The sequence below is a fragment of the Physeter macrocephalus genome, chromosome 15 (assembly GCF_002837175.3).
Source record: "Physeter macrocephalus isolate SW-GA chromosome 15, ASM283717v5, whole genome shotgun sequence".
NCBI classification, from domain to species: domain Eukaryota; kingdom Metazoa; phylum Chordata; class Mammalia; order Artiodactyla; family Physeteridae; genus Physeter; species Physeter macrocephalus.
In genome coordinates this window covers 51,190,602-51,200,753 of record NC_041228.1, presented here as the reverse complement: position 1 = coordinate 51,200,753, position 10,152 = coordinate 51,190,602, and the positions used below count along the sequence as shown (strand labels likewise).

At 35.1% G+C, this 10,152-nt stretch overlaps 1 pseudogene; it reads left to right on the top strand.

Annotated features, from left to right (window-relative positions):
• The first annotated feature begins 2,105 nt into the window (after positions 1–2,105).
• On the top strand, positions 2,106–4,494 carry LOC102991962 (malate dehydrogenase, cytoplasmic-like; annotated as a pseudogene).
• The last annotated feature ends 5,658 nt before the right edge of the window (positions 4,495–10,152 follow it).

The window sequence follows — 10,152 nt, the reverse complement described above, 5'->3', positions numbered from 1 at the left end:
GCAATTGATGTATTAGTATAGATTTAATATTATTTTATATAGTTTTCTAGTAAAGTTCTTAATCTGGTGGATCTCTATAAAGAAAACTATAACATTTTGCTGGGGAAATACAGATAGATGTAAACAAATCCCAAGAATACTATATTCTTTAATGACAAAACAGAAGTGATAGTGAAATTAAAGTGGAGTTACAGGTACCCAGGAAGATCTGAGTGGAGCTGTGATCCAGACCTCTCTCTCTCCTGAAGAGTCTTTGAGTAATAGACATACAGGAAGAAAGGACAGAGCAGAGCAAAGTAACAAAGTAACACTTTATTATTAGGGACCTTCCCCTTGCCACAAATCCCCAAGTGCGTTCTTTTCCCAACAACCTAGCCCGCCACTATGTTGTGTTGATGAAAAGAGAGGATTGGTGAAAAGAGGATAGAGAGAATAGAACAGTAGTGATATCTAGGCCTGCTCAAAGGAAGCCACATTTGTACACTGACCTTTGAACATTCTGTCACTATTTCTACATTCAGCATCCTGGACATCCACCACACACATTAGTTGCTTTTTTCAGGAAGCAGTAGGAAAGAGGTGATAAGATGACAAAGCAAAGAGAATCAACTCAATAGGATTATGGTTAGAATTGCAATGAACCTATAGATTGATTTGGGAAGAACAGTGCAATTGCAATCACAATCCTGATGAGTTTTTTTTTTAATTAGACAAAACGACTAACAAAACTGATAACAACAGTCATGTGAGAATAACCAAGAAAATTTTGAAAAAGGCGAGTAGTAATGAGGGATACTTCCCTAAAGACAGCCTGTACACACACCCTTACGCAACCCTATGAGTTGTGTTCAGCCCCCTGTTATGACTGGTCAGTTCATTTGTTCTGATTGATTCATGTTTGTGCTTTAGCAGTTGTTAAACATTTGGTATATCAACCCTCCTTATGGGCATTAAGCCATATACTATAGTGATAGTAATTAAAAATGTAATACTAATGGATGCAAAAAACAGAAAGATGGATGAAATGGATAGAATAGATGGCCCAGAAATAAATTCTTGTTTAATGGGATGAAAAAAAATTTTTTTTAACATTTGGTGCCAGATTTCTCTTGGGGAAGAAATAATTTCTTTGAGAAAGATATCTTAATATATTGCATAAAGGTAAAAGGTGAGACCCTGGGGGCTTAGGCTGGAAGAAGATAATGTAACAAAGAGATAGACAAACCACTGTGCCCAAAATTTTTTTAAAAAATTGTATGAAGAGACAGTGAAGATCACCATGCTTGTAGAGAGAGGTGGCCAGTGAGAAATTCTTGGCTGTATGTTGGCTGAAGGCTTTTTGAAAGCAGGGACTTTCTAAAGACTTTAAGTTGTTTGCATTGCTGCATGCAAATCCCCTTTGTCTCCCTCTAACTGTGAGTGAAGAATGCTACATACAAAGAACAACTTATGTGTGTGAGTTTTTTTTGAGGGGGTAGGGTGTTGAGAAGGAGTCCAAGAAAAAGAGTCTTGAGATTCACGTCTAGTGTGGGGCAGAGAAGACAGCAGCCATGTGGGATGAGATATGTGTGAAAGCAAAAGTTAATTTGAAGCTGATTCACACAGCCGAAAAGGCCGTTGAATATATTCTCTTAAAAATTCAGAGAAGTTGTAGGAGGGAGGGAAGGAGATTGGACTTCTCATAGGATGTTGGCTGAGTGGTTAGAACCGGTTTTCCTTAAATATCAAAGGGTGGACCAGCCTCAGATGACAACTGATTTAACTAGTACATGTAGTAATTTAGCCCATGATTTCAAAAAAAAGGAAAAGTAGCCTTATGAATCAATGGGAAAGGAAGCATATATGAAAGAAAGAAGCCACCTTTCCTTATTGGTTCAGCTAGGGAAGGATGGAGCCTTATCTGAGTTTAATCAAATAGTAATTTGTACGGTCAAAGGATCATCCATTAAAAGTTATACAGCTTAAAACCTATAGTGTGTCAGGCTCTGTCTTAGGCACTGGTGATACAGCAGTGAACACAGTAGACAAAACACCTGCTTTCAAAAACTTTCCATTCTGGAGGATAGAGACAGATATTTTGAAAGTGAGTGGTATAGCTCTTAATGATGGGTTATTTTTGGTATGCTGAAAAGTATACTTTGAAAGCAGAGGATATGAATGAAGAGAATTTCCATGGTCAGCAAAATGACATGAAAAACTACCTTAAGGTAACAGTGGAGATGGCCTTGAAAATTAGAGAGTAATTAATTCATGATTTAGAGTAAGGGTCAGCAAACTTATTCTGTAGAGGGACAGATAATAAATATTTTTGGCTGCCATTCAGTCTGTGTTGCAACTACTCAACTCTACCACTGTAGCTCAAAAGAAGCCACAGACACTACAGAAATGAATGTGCTTGGCTCTCTTGGGATAAAACTTACAAAAACTGGTGGCAGTCTGCAAGCCATTGTTTACCAATTCCTTCTCTAGAGTCAAGCTTGCTGTACTCAAACTTGGCTTCACCTGTTACTTAATGTATGACCTTGTACAAAATTACCCCAATTCTCTAAGCTTCATATTTCATAAGAGGAAAATAAAAGTATTTGTCACAGTTCCTGGTTCATAATAAAGTCTCAAAAAAACTTAGTCTTTATTACTATGTTTTATTGTGATAATAAAACAGCTACTGATAATGTGTGATGAGTATGAGTATGTGTGGGTGTATATACATGTGTTTGTATACATGCATACATGGAAACATATGCTTGTGTGAGACTGATCTAACATCCACTTTCCAGATTATGAATAGATTAAAGTGTGGAAATAATGTTGGTGAAATGACCACCAAAAGTGAAGGTATTGGAGTTTTCATGGCAGAGTAGTTTTGAGTACCAAGATCACCCTACCTTCTGAGATCATTCTACTGGATATGGAGGACCAAAAACTAACGTAGATAGAACTTCTGGGGCCCCAGAGCATTATTTTAGACAGAATAACATATGCTTGGGAATTCTACTGCTGCTGGGGCAGTAGTAGAGGAAGACTGAATGGATACTAAGGTGAAATTAACCCCCTGAGTTGATGTGACAGAAAACATAGTTTGGGAAAATCACTGAACTTTGTAGAGCAAAGAACTGGAGAGGAGAAAGCAACGTGAAGAATGAGACCCAGAATCCTGCATAGGAGTCACCACGAGACTGCTGCTGAATACTCAGTGACATATCATAGGGCGAATCCTTTCAAGACTACATAAAAAATGGACCAGGAAGTTGTAAAGTGGATGATTCTCAAAGCTCACAAAGAACTTGGAGATGTTTGAGTTCTGGCCAGCCAGATTCTAGGAGCCATATTGAATACACAGAGTACAGTCTACTCTAAATCAACCCACCAAAAAAAGCTTAAAAACAAGACTTAAAAGAAACTAGCCGAGGCAGGTGTTGAAATTTTCCACGCAGTTCCCAGTCATGTCAACAGTGTTTTTAAGGGTTTTTGTCACAAAGCCCTTGAAAGCAGAAGGCCCTCGACTACAAATTCTGAACAAATCAGAGTCCTTGTGACTGGAGCAGCTGATCAAATTGCATATTCACTGCTGTACACTATTGGAAATGGATCTGTCTTTGGTAAAGACCAGCCTACAATTCTTGTGCTGTTGTATATTTCTCCCATGATGGGTGTCCTAATGGAACTTCAAGGTTGCCCATCCTTCCTGAAAGATGTCATCACAACAGATGAAGAAGAGATTGCTCTCAAAGACCTGGTTGTAGCCATTCTTTTGGGCTCCATGCCAAAAAGGGATGGCACAGAGAGGAAAGATTTACTCAAAGCAAATGTGAAAATCTTCAAATGCCAGGGTGCAGCCTTGAAGAAATATTCCAAGAAGTCAGTTAAGGTTATCGTGGTGGAAACCCAGCCAATACCAATGGCCTGATTGCTTCAAGTCCGTCCCCAAGGAGAACTTTTGTTGCTTGACTCTTTTGGATCACAACCAAGCTGAATTGCTCTGTTAAACTTGGTGCTAAATTTCATGTGAGTTCTGATGATGTAAAGAATGTCATCATCTGGGGAAACCATTCCTCAACTCAGTATCCAGATGTCAACCATGCCAAGGTGAAACTGCAAGGAAAGGAAGATGGTACTTATGAAGCTCTGGAAGATGACAGCTGGCTCAAGGGAGAATTCATCACGGCTGTGCAGCAGTGTAGTACTGCTGTCATCGAGGCTTGAAACCTAACCAGTGCAATGGCGGCTGAAAAAGCCATCTGTGACCACATCAGAGACACCTGGTTTGGAATCCCAGAGGGAGAATTTGTGTCCATGAGTGTTATCTCTTATGGCAACTTCTATAGTATTCCCAGTGGTCTGCTCAATTCATTCCCTGTTATAATCAAGAGTAAGACCTGGAAGGTTGTTGAAGTTCTCCCTATTAATGATTTCTCAGGAGAGGAGATGGATCTTTCTGCAAGAGAACTGGCAAAAAGAAAAGAAACTGCATATGAATTTCCTTCCTCTGTCTAACTAGACAATCATTTTGATTTTACTAAGTACCCCAACACTGAAGAATCTAAACGTTGTCTTTGACGCTAGTACCAAATAATAATAATGCTATACTTAAATTACTTGTAAAAATGACACATTTTAAAGACTGTGTGTTTCTTGATACAAATCTGTGACAATTTATCATCATGCTGTTAGTGCTGCATTCTAAATAAAATATGTATTCAAAAAAAATCTAGACAATTATCAAGTAATCTAGCTAACAGAACAAAATTTCAGTTTAGCATTCTTAAAAAAAAAAGATAAAGAAACAAAACCCAGAACTCAGCAAGCTCACACTTATGATGTCCAGCATGCAGTTAAAATTTACTAGACATGCAGAGAAGCATGAACATGTTTCTCATCCCAGAAGAATAATGTGACAATAGAAACAAACTAGGAAATGATATAAATGATGGTATTAGCAGACAAGAATGACAAAAGAGCTATTGTAAACATGTACAAGTATTTAAAGGAAAATATGAATATAAAGAAGAGGAAAAGAGAAGGTATTTTTAAAAACACCAAGTGTACTTTTCTAGGGTTGAAAAATACAATATCTGAAATAGGAATTTTACTGGGTGGTCTTAATAGTAGATTAGATACTACAAAAGAAAAAAAATCAGTGAAATTCAAGATATAGAAAGTGAAAGTATCCAAACTGAAATGCAGACAGGAAAAAGAAAAACAACCTCTAGAAATAAACAAGTTGAAATATCAACAACAACAAAAACAGAACCTCAGGGGCCTATGGGAAAAAATTAAGTAGTAATTATTTAAATTATGTTATATATGTTTAATTACAATATATGTAATTGGAGTCCCAGGAGGAGCTAGAAAGATGAGGCAGGGAAAAGCATTGGAAGAAACAACAGCCAAAACTTTTCTAAATAAAACAAAACATAAACCCACAATTCAAGAAGTTTATCAAATCTTATGCAAAGTAAATACATAGCAAATTACACAAAAACACATCATAATCAGGTTGCTCAAAACCACTGATAAAGAAAAACATTCTAAAAGAAATAATAACGACAAAAGGTGCATTATTACAAAGAAATAAAAATTACTTCAGGCTTTTCATCAGAAACTATCCAACCCAGAAGACAATGTACGGCATTTTCAAAGAACTGATGGAAAAAAGTGATCAAACTAGAATTCTTTTTCCAGCAAAAACATTCCTTTAAAAAATGAAAAGCGAAATAAAACTTTTTGGGCAAATGAAATCAGAGATATTCATTGCCAGTAGAACTTTACTACAAGAAATATTAAAGGCAGTCCTTTAGGATGAAGGAAATTGAAATCAATTTGTAATTCAGATCCACATAAAGCAGTGAATTTCACTGGAAATGGTATATAAAAAGATTCTTTCATTTTTTAATTTTTCAAATGGTAATTATTTAACACAAAAATGCTAAGAATATATTATAGAGGTTATAATATGTGCTGAACTTAAAATAATCATGACAACAATAGCACTAAGAAGAGGAAGGGAGAAATGGAAGTATACCATTGTACATTTCTTACATTAAACACAAAGTGGTGTAATATTATCTGGAGTTAGACTGCATAAATTAAAGATGCATACTATAAACCCTAAGACAACCACTAAAAAACTACTAAGAGCTACAGCTAATAACTTAATAGTGGAGATAAAATTGAACATTAAAAACTACTTGTCTAATCGAAAATAAGGAGAAAAAGAGGAAAAGGAAACAAGATGGTACAAATAGAAAAGAAAATTTAAAAAGTAAATGGCATATACCCTGAGAAAACCATAATTCAAAAAGAGACATGTACCACAATGTTCACTGCAGCACTATTTACAATAGCCAGGACATGGAAGCAACCTAAATGCCCATCAACAGATGAATGGATAAAGAAGATGTGGCACATATATACAATGGAATATTACTCAGCCATAAAAAGAAATGAAATTGAGTTATTTATAATGAGGTGGATGGACCTAGAGTCTGTCATACAGAGTGAAGTAAGTCAGAAAGAGAAAAACAAAAGCCGTATACTAATGTGTATATATGGAAACTAAGAAAAAAAAATTTGGTACTGATGAACCTAGTAGCAGGGCAGGAATAAAGACGTAGACATAGAGAATAGATTTGAGGACATGGGGTGGGGAGGAGGAAGCTGGGGCAAAGTGAGAGTAGCATTGACATATATACACTACAAAATGTAAAATAGATAGCTAGTGGGAAGGAGCAGCATAGCACAGGGAGATCAGCTTGGTGCTTTGCGATGACCTAGAGGTGCGGGATAGGGAGGGTGGGAGGGAGGCTCAAGAGGGAGGGGATATAGGGATATATGTATGCATATGGCTGATTCACTTTGTTGTACAACAGAAACTAACACAGTATTGTGAAGCAATTATACTCCAATAAAGATGCATTAAAAAAAAAAAGGCAGAGATTGTCCAGATTGGCTAAAATAATGAGGCTCAACTAATGCTGTCTACAAGAAAACTACTTTAAATATGAAGACACTGAATCATTAAAGGAAAAAGATGGAAAAAGGTACCACACAAACACTAATCATAAGAAATCTGGAGTGGATATATTAATATCAGAGAAATTAAATTTCAGAACAAGTAACCCTAACAGAGATTAAGAGGGAAATTATGTAATGATAAAGACTATATAACAATCTTAATGTGTAAACACCTAATAATAGATCTACAAAATACATGAATTGAGAGCTGACAGAATTGAAAGGATAAAAAAGTACATCTAGATTTATAGAGATTTCTTTATTCCTCTCAGTAATTGATAGAACAAGTAGACAAAACTCAGTAAAACTATAGAAAGCTTGAACAATACTATCATCCAACTTGACCTAACAGCCATTTATAGAATAATCTTCACTCTCCCCAACAAGAGACTACACAATATTCATGTGCAAATGAAAAATTCACCAAGAATACTGGGGGATAAAACAAGTATCAATAATTTGAAAAGATAGAAATGCTAGAGTATATACTCTGACCATAATGGAGTTAAATTAGAAAACAATAACAAAAAAATATCTGGGAAATTCCCAAATATTTGGAAAATGTACAACAGATTTCCTAATAACTTATGGGTCAAGGAAGAAATCACAAGGACTATCAGAAAATATTTAGAACTAAATGAAAATTAAGATAAAATATATCTAAATTTTGGAGGTACTAAAGCAGTGCTCAGAAGGAAATCTGTGCTCTAAATGCTTATGGTAGAAAAGCAATGAGATCCCAAGTGAATAATGTAAGCTTTCACCTTAATGAGCTAGAAAAAGAAGAGCAAATAAGTCCCAAGTAAGTACAAATGTGTCAATAATGAAGATAAAAGCTGAAATAAACAAAAGAGGAACAGGCAATAGAATTAATGAAACTGAAGCTTCTTTTCTGAAGAGATCAATCAAATGAAATACCTTTAACTAAGCTTATCAAGTGAAAAAGAGAGAAAACATAAAATACTAACATTAGGAATAAACAATGAGACATCAAATATTAAGCAAATGTTAAAGAATAATAAATATTATAAATAACTTTAGGTGAATAAATCTGACAACTTAAATGAAATGGAAAAAAACCTTGACAGACACAAATTTCCAAAACTGGCACAAGAAGAAATAGAAAATTAAATTGTCTTTTATCTACAAACAAAATTAAATTCATAATTTAAATTTTCTCAAAAAGGAGACTCCTGGCCTGGATAGCTTCATTGATGAAAGTGTTCATGTAAATCAACCATACTTCAATAAAAAATAAGTTAAAAATTGAAAAAACCTTTCAAACCTTTAGGAAATAGATAATAAAAATCTTATACAATTTCTTCAGAAAGTAGATAAGGAGCTTCCAAAATCATCTTATTGGGCCAGACTTACCCTGATAACAAACCTAGAAAAAGACATTACAAGAAAAGTACAGACCAGTATTCCCAATGAACTTGGATTTCTTAATATTTTTAAAGTTTAGCTAGTAGAACCCAGCAACCTATAAAAAGTATAATACACCAAGAACAAGTTTGGTTTTTCTCAGGAATGTTAGGTTGGTTTAATATTTGAAAATCAATCAATTTAATCCATCATCTCAACAATCTAAAAAGGAAAAAAAAACAAAAAACAAAAAATAAGATCATCTCAATAGATGCCCCTTGAAAGCATTTGGTAAAATTTAACACTCATTCATAATAAAAACTCTCAGCAAATTAGGAAAGGAAGGGAACTTCCTCAACCTGGCAAAGGACATATGCAAAAAATCTAGAGATAACATCATATTTAATGGTACAACACTGAATGCTTTCCCTTAAAATCAGGAACAAGGCAAGGATGCTCCTTCTTACTACTTCTGTTCAGCATTATACTGTGTGTTCTAGTCAGTGGAATAAAATGGGAAAGGTAAATAAAAGCATACAGAATGGAAAGGAAAAAGTAAAATTCTCTTTATTTGCAGAGGTATGATAGTGAACATGAAAACTCCCAAGAAATCTATAAAACACTACTAGAACTAATAAATTCATTAGCAAGGTCTCAACACACTCGGCCAATATTTTAAAAAATCAAGTGTATTTAAATATACTATCAATGAACCATTAGAAAATGAAATTAAGAATCCATTTACAATAGCATTAAAAGCATAAAATACTTAAGGATAAGTATATGCAATACCAGTATTATCAAAAATACAAAACACTGGGGCTTCCCTGGTGGCGCAGTGGTTGCGCGTCCGCCTGCCGATGCAGGGGAACCGGGTTCGCGCCCCGGTCTGGGAGAATCCCATATGCCGCGGAGCGGCTGGGCCCGTGAGCCATGGCTGCTGGGCCTGCGCGTCCGGAGCCTGTGCTCTGCAGCGGGAGAGGCCACAGCAGAGGGAGGCCCGCGTACCGCAAAAAAAAAAAAAAAAAAAAAAAAAAAAAAAAATACAAAACATTGGTAAGAGAATTTAGAGGAGACCTGAATAAACTGAGATCTATACCATATTCATGGATGAGAAGACTCAGTACTGTCAATTTGTCAGTTCTTCCTAAATTGATCTACGTATTAGCAATCCCAAATTCCTGGAGGTATTTTTTCAAAAATAAAAATTTAATAGCTAATTCTAAAATTCATGTGGAAATGCAAAGAACCTGGTAGAGTCAAAATCATTTTGAAAAAGAACAGATTTGGAAGATTTACACTTCCTGGTTTCAACACTTTCTAAAGTTATAGTAATCAATACAGTGTAATAAAGATAGGCTTGTAGTTAAATGGAATGGATTAAAGAGTCCAAAAATAGACACTGAGTTTTCACCAGAGGTGCTAAAGCTAGTTCAGTGGGGGAAGGACTGTCTTTTCAACAAATGGTGTTGAAACAATATTATATCCATTTAGAAAAAAATTAACATTGACTCTTTCCTCATACCTTATGCAAAAATTAATTTGAAATGTATTATAGTCCCAAATGAAAAAGTTAAAACTAAATTTCAAGAAGAAAACATATTAAAAAAGTAGGTAAACTTTCTTAAATATGTCATAAAAAGCATGAGTCACAAGACAAAGAGTTGATAAATTGAACTTTGGCAAAATAAAAACTCTGTTCTTCAAAGGACATTGTTGAGAAAATGAAATGCGAGTTTAACTGTTCCTGTGTAAAAAATTTCTCCAAAGCCT